This window comes from Vipera ursinii (assembly GCF_947247035.1).
Source record: "Vipera ursinii genome assembly, chromosome: 1".
Taxonomy (NCBI): Eukaryota; Metazoa; Chordata; class Lepidosauria; order Squamata; family Viperidae; genus Vipera; species Vipera ursinii.
In genome coordinates this window covers 59,797,022-59,812,118 of record NC_139512.1, presented here as the reverse complement: position 1 = coordinate 59,812,118, position 15,097 = coordinate 59,797,022, and the positions used below count along the sequence as shown (strand labels likewise).

General features: G+C 33.7%; 1 protein-coding gene across 3 annotated transcripts in view; it reads right to left on the bottom strand.

The window, feature by feature from the left end:
- The window catches only part of NOVA1 (NOVA alternative splicing regulator 1), a 122,417-nt gene that overhangs the window by 69,075 nt on the left and 38,245 nt on the right, over nt 1-15,097 (bottom strand). The gene's annotated exons all lie outside the window — the stretch shown is intronic.

The following is a 15,097-nucleotide window of genomic DNA, read 5'->3' as shown; positions in this document are numbered from 1 at the left end:
AGACTGACTACTGAAAATAATAAAAAAATAACTCCATTTTTTCCCCCAAGTAGGTCACATTGCATTTTATTTTTTGGACAAGGGTAGATAGGTTCAGACTTTAACACTGTTGAGATTCTGAGAAACCAATTGTCAGCAAATGACAATTTATGCATGTATATTTTATGCATTTTATCCATACATAAACTAGGCCTCGGATTTTACACATGCATAAAATGATATTACATACTTGCAAAATGGTAAATGGATATAGTCTGTTCCATCTAAAGTCAGTTTAAGTTGCTCTTCATTAAGTTTCTTTGATCTTACCAAGCTTTTTTTTGTCAGTCAAGTATTCTGATTCCCTTGATTTGTATCATATTCCCATCTTCCATATATTGTTATGAGATATTGTCTGAAAATAATAGGGCAGATGGTTGTAGGGAAAGAGATGACCAAAACAAAAATCTCTCTCGATTCCACTGATTAAAAAGAAGAAGAAATAACTCTGCTAAATTAAAGGACATAATCTGCTGCAGATTAAGTATTCTATCTGCAGAAAACTCTTCCAAAATTTAATAGTGAAATATTTAAATATTTTAAAAATTAAATATTTAAAAATTCCATTAATTTTAGTGAGAATGACTCAAGTGCACATTTAAGCACCTCACTAAAGTCAACTATGTTGAACACTATGAGTAACACATACATAAAAATGCATCATTTAAAAAATAATAACTTCTAGTTTTAAGAGCTTGAGTTTTCATTCATCCATGAAGACCTGTTTGACAGGTATGAGCATCTATAACTAACAGGAAAACTGAGTAATACACTTACTAATGCCATTACATTTAAACCTAATAAAAATTGTGTGTTAAGAGTTAACAATTGCTTTACAGCAAAACAAATCTTATAACTGTTGGCTTTTCTAACTCATGCAAATAGATGTTTTCCTAACGTTTGTAATTTGGCTTTAGCACAACTATCCACTGTTAAACTTCAACTATATTCCAATGAAATATAACTTAAAAATTGGGCAATTTTTCTAGTCAATGATATTATTGTATTTCCTGTTAATACAAATCGTGTAATACAATCAATGTGTTCAGGAACAAACAATGAAACCCTGTTTTAAACATATTTATGTCACATACTTTCATGTTTTACTTAGCCATTAAAAAAGAAAAAAACAGGTATTTTAGTATGAACAAAGTGAGAAGATGAATTTAAACTGCATTCAGCAAGAAGAACTGTGCGGGGAAAGAATTTGTAAGAAGTTGCATTCAAGTACTAAATGTAAGGACTCCTCGATTCAGGTTAAACTCCTAGTAACTACATAGAATTACCTATGGGTTTTTCTAGGCAACAATATGGAAATGATATCCCATGAGATTTGTTTATTTTAAGATTAATGGAGATAGCTAAGTACCACCCTATCCTCTATTCAAGTAGTACTTAGGTCAATAGGATTATTCTCATTCTTTTCAAGTTACTCAAATATATGGTCAGAAAAACTCTCACTATACTAGTAAGTTATTTCTTAGTGACGTAGATGTTGAAACACAAGCATAGCAGCTTGGCTTAACCATTGCGAAATTGTGAATAATAAAATATGGTTTTTTATTTAAAATCTAAATTTAAATTTATATTTCTAAAATTAAAAAAAGCCAAATCAGTAAATGGATGTAATAATTGTGTGTTTGTGTATATAATTAAACTATTTTTTTTTACATTCAAGGCATACAAATATGTTGGTAGACAGGTACAGTATACTAAATGAGTTGCTATATCCAAGCATTTAATTAGAAAAAACATTCTGAGAGGAAAAAAATCAACTGGATATGTTCTATTTAAATCAGCTAGGTGTACTATACTTAAAGATAACATCCACTAAGCCAGACATGTCAAATTTGCTACGTCACGTGACATCGCAAGACGTATCAGGACTATTTTGCTATTGCTGGCAATGGGGTGGGCGAGGCTTTTAGATGTTGCATCCAGCCTGGGGGCCGGCAGTTTGATAGCCCTGCAGTAAGCCATACACCTTGTGGAAATGTTAGTGGTGAGTTTGCAATACTATTCAGGGATCCTTAATGCCATGTAGCTTGTGAAAATGTTAGCACTTAGTTTTCCTTCACATATTCAGCATAATTCTTTTCTTTTTTGTTGAAAGATGTCACTAAAAATTGGAAACAATCTTCTCATGAGTGTTCATCAATGACTTTCATCATCCATCAGATCCATTATTCTAATGCCTCCAGAGATTTTCAACATACCATATGCTTATAGTTCCACCTGCAAAATGTAGTTGATTGTCAAATGTGAAATATTTTCCTACTCTTTCTATTTCTGCCACCTTAACAAAATTAAAACGGTTGCCATTAAGTTGAAAGCTGTAAATTTATCATTCTAAATAGGAACTCAAAATGATCCATAGGATATCCGATGTGTGTATAACACTATTATCTGAACCCAAAAGTATCGTATATAGATCTCAATGAGATCTCAGTAAGAACTGAAAATAAACTTATTTCAATTAGCATTAAATTAAATTGAAGCAAATTCCATGAAAGATAAAACTATTTGTCCATGAGTTCATTTATAAAATAGCCAGAGTAGAAGATGATTTTATTATTATATTTTTACTATTTTTACATTGAAAATTAATATTCATAACTTATTTAATAAGAATTACACAATTAAACCTTTATTTGTATATTAGGGCCTTAAATATTTCAAACAAAAAAAGTTAATTATATACAATAATGTAGTAGTTCTGAACAAATTCCAAAATGTAAGTATAAAGAAAAAGAAAGTGATAAAAATGTTTCTATCCTAATTGCAAGAGTAATCTTCATGAGGCTTAAATAAGCTCATAAAACTTGCCCACAAAGAGCTTACAATCTATTTACATAGATAGATATGACAAAATAAAGCATACTAACACTTTAAACCTACATAGATTTAATAAGCATACCTATGCATATGTTTAATATTTTATAGACCATCCCTCACTTAAAAGGATGACACTGAATTAAGCAGCTATATAGAACTTTTTTCTTCATAAATTAGTAGGTTTAGGATTACAAAATTAGGCTACAATTCTAGTCACCTTCCTAAAAGGAAGTACTACTGAATTCCATGCAACTTAATTTTGAATAAGATTGCTCTGCTAAAAATATTTCAATCTTTCTATTATCCTTCTGAATATATATTTTTCCAATTTATCTGTTTAATTAAGCCATTAATTAAAAGGTGACTATAGGTAACCTAATCTTGAGTATAGATGTAACATCAATCACAATTAATTACCAACATTTCTCAAACAAAAATTGTCTAGAGTATTTGATTTTTTTCTTAACAAAGGCAGAAATGACCCAAAGCGCAAGTAGATAAGATCTAATTAATTAAAGTAATAGAACAGAAGGCAGAAATAGAATATCCAGCAACTTTTAGAATCCAATATTACCTTCAAAAACTACTTAAAGCAGAAATAGTATTTATTCCCAATTGTTTACTTTTGATGTCTATAGGGTTTGGACATAACAATAAATAACAATCTTGTTATTAAAAAAAATCATTCAACTCTGTGAGAAATGATCAGCAGTCAATATTTTTGGCAGTCTACTTGAAAAACACACTAGCCAACAGTTATTCTATGAAACAGTCTGTAATTACCAAGAAAAAGAAAATAGTACATCATTTTGAAGGCAGCAATGTGTATTCTGTTTTTTAAGACTATAAAATATAGGTTCAGATCTATATCAGTTTCCAAATTAAATATTTTTTTTGAAATAGGTTAATAAAATTGGAACTATCGTTACAACAATTATGTCTGTGGATTCAAAATGCACATATTACGTACGCTGTTATTTTTGTTTCATTTTCTCCTAAAATATAAACCTCTTTTAATGTATTTGGTGTTTATAAATAACAATAATCATACAATTGCTATTATCAAGATCATATAGCTACGTCCAGGTTAATTGTGATGTAAATCTACTACAAAAACATGTCATTTGTTCTTGAATTTGCAGATTATTTTGACTAATAATTAAAAATATTTTTTTTTAAATGTAGGGTTGACAGTTCTTTCAACGTCCCAGAAAACGTAGTAGTTGGCAGGATCGCGTCAGCTCCAATGTGCTCCTGAAAAATATAAAATACCAGTGTCCACTGGATCAGTGGGTCCTTGCCACTTTGGAACTATTCATGAAAAGATTTTGATTATGTTTAAGCTTAGAATGAAGAGACTCATTAAAGGCTGAGAATTTCCCCAGTTGTAGCATCTGATATGTTGCAAATGTTTAATGGTATGAATTGTTAAGTAACTATTCAAAATGGTTATATTATTCTTAATATTCACATTCATATATATGAAAGAAAGTTATTCTAAAGAAAAGTTTACACACAGACAAATACAAAATAAATTAACATATACATACAAACAGAAATTTTTCATTATGGAAGTTCACTTATTTAAGTCTAATGAAAATGGCAATGGCATGTTTGACTGAGTTCATAGATGCTCTTAGAAAATAAAAAGTTGTGAGAACTAATTTAAAATCAACGGTGAAATAGTTCTGGTTCTAGGTGTTGCATTCAGAATTAATGTAATATATAATGTTTCTGTAAATCCCTGTAACAAAAATTAACATTATTAAAATAAGTAATTAATGAAGAACACTTACAAAAATGAAATAGGTACTCTGATATTTATAACTATATATAAATTAAATATATTACACGGATAAAGTTATATTTGGTCTAATTTAGTTGAAACCAGGATATTATTTTAGTTATGAAATTCATAGGCTGACCAATAAGTAAATAAATCTGGGTCACTTGCAAATTTATACAGGTAATTCTTTATTTAATTAGTGACCGTTTGAAGTTACAATGGCACACTTCACACTTACTACCATTGCAACATTCTCATGGGTCGTATGATCAAAATTTGATTGTTTGGGAACCAGTATGTATTTACGACAGTTGCAGCATCTTGAGCTCATCATTTTTGACATTCCCAGCTGGCTTCCGACAAGTAAATGGGAAAAGTGGATTAACTTAACAACCGTGCAATTCACTTAACTGCAGTGATTCACTTAACAACTGTGGCAAAAAGTCATAAAATGAGGCATGATTAACTTAACAACCACCTTGCTTATCGATGGGAGTTCTGGTTCCCACCGTTATCATAAGTTGAAGACTACCTATGAATTACTTTCATAATTGGACCATACACAGTTTACTACAGTTCTGAATTCTTCTGAGATGCATACAGATTATTTGAAAACATGAGAGAGAAGAAAGGAATCTTGGCATACCAGTATATATAGCATATTAAGATTCTTTTAGTGTGATGCATTGATGAGGTCCTATGTATAATTATTCCAATAATGCTTATTACCATAAATAGATTTGCTTTAATATTCTTTTTTTTATGAAGTAGCCTACTGGTCTATCTATGTTCCAAGAAAAAAAGGCCATATAAAATCTTAATATAGATATAGGTAAAATTTCACCAATATCCTGCACTGTTTCATAAATATGTGCATGCATATAATGCATATAATGGTGATAAAAACATGAATACGGAATATCATTCATGTAGTTGTCCTCATATAATCTAAGACTTTTTTTAAAAAAAAGGAACAATGAAAAGCAATAGTTTTAATTCATAGAGAAATATTATTTGATCTAAAATTATGAATCCACACATAAAACTGAGAATAGTTTTAAAATATTTAAACATTATTTGATTATGCTACTGGTCCAGAACTAAATGTACCATCTCATGTATAGAAAGTCTTCTGTGAATATAATGACATATTTTGATCAAGCTCATGTCACATACTCAGTTAAACTTAATTGTATAGATATCTTAACTATAAAATATAAAAGAATTGTAATAAGGAGCACATATAGTTATAGTGATCAAGATTGCTGTGATGACACCCATTCCACATATATGATATGCTTCAATTAGACCACAAAAGATACAACTATCTTATATTTGAGGAATATAAAGAAATCTAAAGATACTGGATGAATATTAAGACTGTGACATAATTAGTCATATATAATAAAGTTACTATAGACATATAGCAAAAATATGCCTGGATCCAGGGTTCTTTTCTCCCAAATGAAGATGCATTGGCCATCCAAAGATGGATCTTCAATCCAAGTTTAAAGCTAGAAGGAAAGAAATAGCCAATTTTCACTTATGTCCTTTCAGTCTGCAGTTTAATTATTTTCCAATTCTTTACAGCGAATTTGAAGTGTTCAGGAGGAAAAGAGATCAATGATAAATGAGAAACTGTCCTTTTAAAATTATCCTGTTGAGTTAACAAGGAGCTAAGACAAAATTGTAGAAAACAAACGTTTGTAACTAGGAGAAAGTTGGAAGAGTATACTGTAGTAAATGCTATGAACAATAACTATTTTATCATGAATTTATTTTAACTGTTTCATTATCACATTAACTCAAAATAATTAAATAATTTATAAATATTATTTTTAGTATTAATTAAAAAGTGTCTTCAGCTCAAACTTGAATCCTGGTGATTTCATGAACATATTTATGCAATATTCTTAGCAACAATACAGAACTGGCTTGCCATTTTGCCTTCTTCTCAATCAAGCCAATTGCCCTGATATTCTTTGGTAGTCTCTCCAATACCAAATAGACCAAATCTTATTTAACTTCTAAACTCATTCCAGGTTAGTCTGGAATGTGATCTGGCAAAGCGCAACTACTGTAATAATGTATATTAAAATGTTACAAAGAATGTAACAAAAAAAGTTGAACTGAAAAATATTTGACATTTTTACCATTGAAATGAATAATAATGTAGTCACTAGATTGTTTTCTTCAGTTTTATAGATCACAAATAAAAATTTGTAGGATGCTCATATTAGGGTAAATCTTTAATATTAAGGTTTATATAAACTGTATGAAGGACCCTGAGTTAGTCACTTCTTTTTCTAATTTGTGGTATTTAAGGCTAAAGGAATTCTGACATAAAGAGATCATCCTGTTTGTTTGTTTTCTGCCATCTAGCAGATATTCTCTATGTCAGTTTCTGCAATTACTTGATTCTTGCAACACTCCAAAATAACCTCTCCATAGCATTTAGGATTTTTTCTGAACATTGTTGGATAGGGCAAGGAATAAGATGGATCAGAAGAAAGAAAAATATTATTTACAGTATAAAATTTGAAATCTGCAAAATCAACTTGATTTTGAAAAGGTAATTCCTTATCATAGAGATAGGAATGTTCCTGGCATGGACTGAAAAATGTTGGGAATAAGCAACAAGCATTTGTTCCCAGCAGGCTCACCCAAGATCAGAAGATCATCCCAGCTGCCTAGATAAGGCAAACAGACAACTATATTGGGCAGAAGTGATGTAGGAAGTTTATAGAGGCAAATGATCATTTCAGAAGAAATCCTGTCAGTTTTCACAATATGATCTTGAACATATATCTACTATTTTCAAGGTGAACATCAAGAATCACTTCAGAGTCTTGAATCTCATTGATACAACCAGAGTATTATGGAATGAACTTAAAGAAATAATTAAGAATGTATGTGAAGAGACTGAAAAAAATGAAATAAAGCATACTGGATGTCAGAACAAACCATGGAAAATGCCAAAAAGAGACAAGACGTCAAGGGGGGAAAAAGACAACAATCTCATAAAAGAACTTAAAGATAGCACTACTGCAATATCTGTAAACACATTTAAGATAGAAATACACTTGGAAAAACAAGAAAAGAATTTCAAAAGATCTCTGAACCCGGAAAGTGTTTTCATCCTCAAACTGACTTTGAGAGATAGTAACTGATTCAAAGAAAGTCAAAGAAAAATGGAAGAAGTATACTGAAACAATTGTGCAAGCCCTGATATTCTGTACACCACTCTATGGATGTGAACAATTGACCGTGAAGAAACAAAATAGGAAGAATACTCATATATTTGAACTTTAATGTTGGAGAAGATTCCAATACTGTGGACAGTCAAGAAAACAAACCAATGGATTATTGAACAAATTAACCTGGAGTTCTTACCTGAGACATAAATGATCAGGCTCATATTATGCTACTTTAAACCCATTTTAAACCCAACTCCCTGGAAATGGCTGCAATTCTGGGAAAGATGACAGAAAAGAGAAGAAGAGAATAGCAGCAGTAAGGATGGATTCAACTACAGTGATAATGTTGCAATGTTGGAAGACCTGAAAAACCTGGTTAGGGACAGATCATCATGGAGAAAATTTATCTATATGGTCACTAGGAATCGAAATAATTTTATGGTATATAATCAATCAATTACAATTTTAGGAATCTAAGGGAGTAGACTATGCTGGGTTTATTATTGTAATTTTGTAATAAGCAATTTTTCAATATATTTACTGTAATTCATGCATCTGGAGTATGAATTTACACATAACTGTCATAAGGGGAACATCTTTAATATAATTTTCTCTCTGATAAACCTATGTTGTGTTAACATAATCTCATAGCATCCTTTATTGTACTTCTGCAGTATGCTGATTAATTTATCTGATTATTCTCTAGCATGTTAAATTGAAGTGCTTGATATTTTTCTGTCAATCAATCATGCTTCGTATCTTTTTTGCTCATAAGATAATATAATACTGTAAATTGTTATTTATCTTGTTTGGTTTCATCAGTACATCATTACAAGCTATTTTAAGGTTCATTTTAGGAACACAATATATTTTAATTACATAAACTATCAAAAGTACTATAATTTTATCTTAAGTAGAGGTATGTGCAAGTTTTATTCACCAAGCAACATACAATATTTAGGCACTAACCAGCTAATGTGAATTACTTTCAAATCACACTAGTTTCAATATGAAAGTTATATATTTTTCTGACAATTTACTTTATCAACTATGACTTCTCTAGAATACATAATTTGTGTTTCCCAGTTACAAAATGATTAATTACCAGTGTAAGCTATTTTTAGATTTTGAAATATATTAAAAAGAACATAAATATGATTAGACAACAGTTTGCAACCTTCATAATTTCCTTCCTGTGTTCATCACCACTCATTAGTGTTGCTTTGTTAGTCTTTAGTCTTTACTTGTCGTGCTTTGTATAAAAGCTAAAACATGAATCACTCCCTGAATTTATGAATTAGCTATCAGCGAAATTAAGTAATGTTACTGGATTTTCAAACAGAAATCATAAATTAATGTAGTTTCTAAAAACACACAAAATGTGCTAGAAATAAAATGTTAGTCTGCATCTAGAGGTTTAATAAAAACTATAAACATAATCCCAAACTTTTCATCATTCAAGTTGCATGCTTAGATACATATTAAACAATTTTACCACATAATAGAAATCTCTCCCAAATTCATAGTGAATTACTTTTCAAATTATTTTGTTTTGTAGGTATTTTTATATATTTACTTAAATGGAAACCTTTCATGCATGAATGCATGGAATGCATTCTTCTTCCAAACTGTTTAGTGGTATCCATGTTAAACCAGCATGCTAGGAAAATAAACAAGGATTAGAAAGAATTGTCTGCCTCTAATGCACAACTGTCACACCTCAGAGGTTGATGATAAAAGATTTATGGGATTTAAGGAATGAGAACTCTTGGATAATTATTTTCTGGTTCGTATTTTGATAGAAGTCTCAGGAAAAATAACTTGCTTAATACATTTTGCTATACAAACACAAAATCTAAAGAGAATTTCCATAATGGTAAACCCATCTTCCGTTCTATATCCTGAATTTATGATGCAGACATGGATTATTTCCACCATCGATTGCGGTTAAGAACCTCAATGAAGTCTTATCTTGCCGTGATGGAGGCAGCGAAGTCTAACTACTTCGCTGCCCTCATCGCTTCCGCAGATAATCGCCTGGCCGCCCTGTTTAGGGTCACTCGCTCAATCCTTAATCAGGAAGTGAGGGAGGAGCCCTTGCAGGGGCGGGCCGAGGAGTTTAGTCAGCATCTGACGGATAAAATCGCTCAGATCTGGGCCGGTCTGGACTCCGACTGGGCAGAGTCGGACGGGGGGGGACATGAGCGGTCTTGGAAATATTATCTGGGATGAATTCGATCCTGTAACTCCAGAGGAGGTGGACAGGATCATGGGGAGGCTGAGTTCCACCACATGTTTGTTGGACCCGTGCCCCTCCTGGCTGGTGTATGCAGCTCGGGAGGGGACACGAGGCTGGATCCATGCAGTAATAACTGCTTCCTTGAGGGAGGGTAGCTTCCCTGCCACCCTGAAGGAGGCCTCAAGAAGACTGTCCTGGATCCAGCTGCTTTGAACAACTATCGTCCTGTCTCCAACCTTCGCTTTGTAGCGAAGGTTGTTGAGAGCGTGGTGGCATGTCAGCTCCCTCTGTTTCTGGAGGAAACTGACTATCTGGACCCGTACCAATTGGGCTTCAGGCCCGGGTACAGCATGGAGACGGCATTGGTCGTGCTGGTGAATGATCTCTGGCGGATTCGGGACAGGGGTTGTTCCTCTGTCCTAGTCCTATTAGACCTCTAAGCGGCTTTCGATACCATCGACCATGGTATCTTGCTGCAGCGTCTCAGGGGGTTGGGAGTGGGGGGCACTGTTCTACAGTGGTTCTCCTACCTCCTGGGCCACTCGCAGTCGGTGTTGGCAGGAGGGCAGAGGTTGGCCCCGAGGCCTCTCGTTTGTGGAGTTCCTCAGGGGTCGGTCCTCTCTCCCTTCTTGTTCAACATCCATATGAAGCCACTGGGTGAGATCATTCATGGTTTTGGGGTGGGGTATCATCAGTACGCTGATGATACCCAGCTTTTTCTCTCCACCCTGAACCAACCCAGTGATGCCCTCAACATGATGTCCCGTTGCCTGGAGGCGGTCCGGGTCTGGATGGGGAGAAACAGGCTTCGACTTAATCCCGCCAAGACTGAGTGGCTGTGCATACTAGCATCTCGGATTAACCAGTCTATTCCATCGTTAATTATGGGGGTGAGGTGTTACCCCCCGTAGATAGGGACTGCAACTTGGGCATCCTCCTGGACTCACGGCTCAGTTTGGAAGATTAAATAGGAGCCATGGCAAGGGGGCTTTTGTGCAGGTTCGCCTGGTGCACCAGTTGCGGCCCTATCTGGACCGAGACGCCCTATGTACAGTCACCCATGCACTTGTGACCTCCCGGATAGACTACTGCAATGTTCTCTACATGGGGCTGCCCTTGAGGATCACTCGGAGGCTTCAGCTGGTGCAGAATGCAGCCGCGCGAGTTGTGATGGGGGTTTCCCGATACTCCCATGTAACGCCTTCTCCGCAAGCTGCATTGGCTTCCAGTTGCCCTCCGGATGAGATTCAAGGTGCTGGTGATGACCTATAGAGCCCTAAATGGCATGGGTCCAGACTATCTTCGGGAGCACCTGCTGCCAGCATCAACTTCCCATCGGCCTGTGCGCTCCCACAGGGAGGGCCTCCTCAGGGTGCCGCCGGTCAGGGAGTGCCGGCTGGCAGCCCCCAGGGGTAGAGCGTTCTCTGTAGGCGCACCTGCCCTTTGGAATCAGCTGCCTGTGGAACTCCGGATGGCCCCCAACCTTCACTCGTTTCGCTAGGACCTAAAAACCTGGCTATTCGAGCTTGCCGGCCTGGACTGAGGGTTTTGGGTTAAGGTTATATTTTTTAATTATTTTGGGGCTATTTAATTTTATTTTATTTTAACCTGTATATATTGTACTGTTTTAATTTGCCCTGTAAACTGCCCTGAGTCCCTCGGGAAAAGGGCGGTATATAAATCTAAATAAATAAATAAATAAATAAATAAATAGTATCAAAATAAAATAAAATCTGCAGCTCTAACTACCCTCTCAAAAAAAGGGGGGGAAGAGTATTGTTTTAGAAATGAAACTGTTCCAAAGGTGCTTTTTCAAAAGGCAACTGATTTTCTTTGTTTTTTCCTTGAAGACAGTTCACTTCTCATTCAAGAAGCTTCTTCAGTTCTGAAACTGAAAATGAAACTGTATTTTTCAATGAACCAGTTCAATATAATCATTTTCTTCTACAAGGCTTATAAACTGATTTATCTTTACAAACAATTGGAAGTCAAGCATTCATACTACATATTCATGGGAAGAAATAAATCTACCTCTGAAAGAAGTATTTCTACCTATGTATTATGTATTATGAATCATACTAAATTACATTTGTACAAACATATTTTGATACACAGTCCATATACAACTAATTGCAAATTGTATCTTAATACAGTTTAGTAAAATGTCAAATTATTATAAAAGTTATAAAAATGTTACACAATTGCATTCAACAAAACATTTACTCGTTACTGATGCACTGGTTACTCACTGGAAACTTTAACCTTGGCAGAAATGACTCTCTTACTATTTGGACCATTAAGCATTTCCTACTAATAACTACTTTTCCCTTACTTATTTTTTTATACATATGACAACCCACGCAAAAAAATATTTATGCTAAGTAGAGAAAAGTTCAGGGATAGAATAATACTCTTTATGAGTGAAAAAGCGCCACAGTTATGGAAGAGGTCTATAGCCTTTGAATGAAGTCCACTATCCTGTCCAAGACTATAAATTAAATATTAATTTAACTATATTTAGTCTTAGATAAACTATCAACAAAATATATCACCCAAAAGAAACTACAGAGTAGAAAGTCAAATTAAAGAATGAACAAAGATTTTTTTAAAAAATTAAGAAACTTCACATCTATCTTTCAAAACTAATTAATCTTATACAAGGTGTGAAGGAATTTTGCACATGTACATGATTAACAATTTATTTCCAGTGTAAAAGATGCTGACAAAACTAGCCACATTGCCAGGTATTTCTCCAGATGCATTAAGCAAAAAGAGAGTTGGTCCATGAGGAGAGTGTAACTGGGGTCAGGGTGAGGGGGTAAAGCTGTAGACCAAACTGTATAAAACAGGCAGCATAGTAAGACTCTGAGGGTTCCACTTAATGCCGTAGCTCTGTGACTACTATATTTGAAGAGTTTCTCAGTTTATTGTAATTGTCCAATTCATAACACATATTAGATTACTGGATACAGAAAGCCAATGAAGAATTGGCTCATTGGGAGAAGAGGGGAGATAAGATTACCAGAATATTTAATCATGTTAAAGTTATACTAAGAAATACTACTTTCAAGAATGAAAACTACTAAACACAATAAAGGTAGTCCTCAATTTACAACCAATTGTTTGATCCCAAATCTGTTCCTGCAGCCCACTAGAGCAGGGGATCCCAACCCCCATACTGGACTGTGGCATGCAAGCAACTGGTCAGCACAAACAAGCAAAGCCCTATTCACAAGATGCAGGCAGCACACAAAACCATGCACCCTCCGGTCCACAGAAAAAACTCTCTCCACAGAACCAGTCCCTGGTGCCCAAAAAGTTGGCGACCTCTGCACTAGAGCATTTCTCTTCCATGCATGATCTTCTCTTTATCCTAAGCATTTTCTCTTCCTGTAAAAGCTGTCCAAAGTATCTTTTCCCCTGTGAGGAGAGAAGGAAGGGAATTTCTATCCCACCCTCTAAGAATAGCGAAGACTGACTACTCAGTGGAATTAAAGTGCTAAAAGATCAACTTTAATCTAATTGGATTTATATGTTCCTGAAACTTGGTGACAAAAAAATTTCTTATTTTTATTGGAGACTTTTGCTTTTACCTACAAAAAAATTGGAAAGAATAAAAATTTTGGACTTAAAAAACTTTAAATGGCAGGACTGGCTTTAAATGCCTTGTGGCAAAGTTTGGTATTACAACTTGTTATTTCCTAAGAGACTTGGCTCGAAGCCCAGACTTTAGATAAGACTCTTTTGACTGTGGCACCACCTGTGAGAAACTCAGGTGTAAAGAAAACATCTGGGTGGCATACTTGAACTATGAATGTAAACCTTTACTGGCTTTCAGTTATATGTGGGGAATTGCCTTCCTATCTCTTTATTTAAGGAACATTGGTTACCATACAAGATGATGAGATACCTTGGACTATAAAATCTTGCTTGACAAATGACTTCTACTAAAGACTATCTATAAACACCTAGTTATGAAATTATTTTTAGAGTCTGATTTTAAAGTCCTCAACTTAACACATTATTAAAAGAATATGGATGAAGACCAGGAAAAGATCCTTTCCATGTTGAAAGCAATACATGAAACCATTCTTTCAGCTTGTGATAAAATAAGACCTAACATAAAAAAACAAGATGCCAGCTTAGATACACAAACCCAAACTTTGACTACAACCAAAGAACATCAATGCAGAAAATAACAGAAGAAGTGGAAGAATCAAATATTAAGATAGAGGACTCAATTAACCAATAAATACAGTTAATGGAAAATCCAAAAAAATGGAGTTACAACACTGAAAATGAAAAAGACTTTCTATATAAATCAGAAGAAATTTGAGAAAGAAGAACAGATTGAATGGAAGATAAACAAATCAGAGTAATCATGGGCAATTGGGATAATAGGGAGACAACTTAATGAATACAAATTGGCTAGTCCTTTCAAAAAATGGTAACTAAATGGTCTCCTTTATTTCAAATAACATATATAATAATAGAGGGAGATCTATTTGACGATCTAAAAGCATTGATATGGAAGGCTAGTTGGCAAAGGAAGAAAGCCAGAATAAGGCTGAAGAAAATTGGGGTTTGGATTTATTACAGGGGATTTCAAATTATTAATTAGAGGGTTAAAGGGAGAAGTTGAGATAAGGGGAATTTTGGTCATTAGATTTAAAATATTTGGAAATTAATTGAAAATAAGGATTTTATCTGTTTAATATTTAAAAATTAGACCTAAAATATTATGAATGTTTGATTTATTGATTAACCCAGGCAATATATATATATATATATATATATATATATATATATATATATATATATATATATATATATATATATATATATAAGATTTTGATTTATTAAAGGGGATATTGTATTATTAAGTAGATGATTTAATATGGTAGGAAATAGATAACTTTTAGGAAATAGAACAAGACTATATTCAAATAGATAAAATGTGTATTTTGAGTATTAGATTCTGTTATGAACTGAGAACTATAA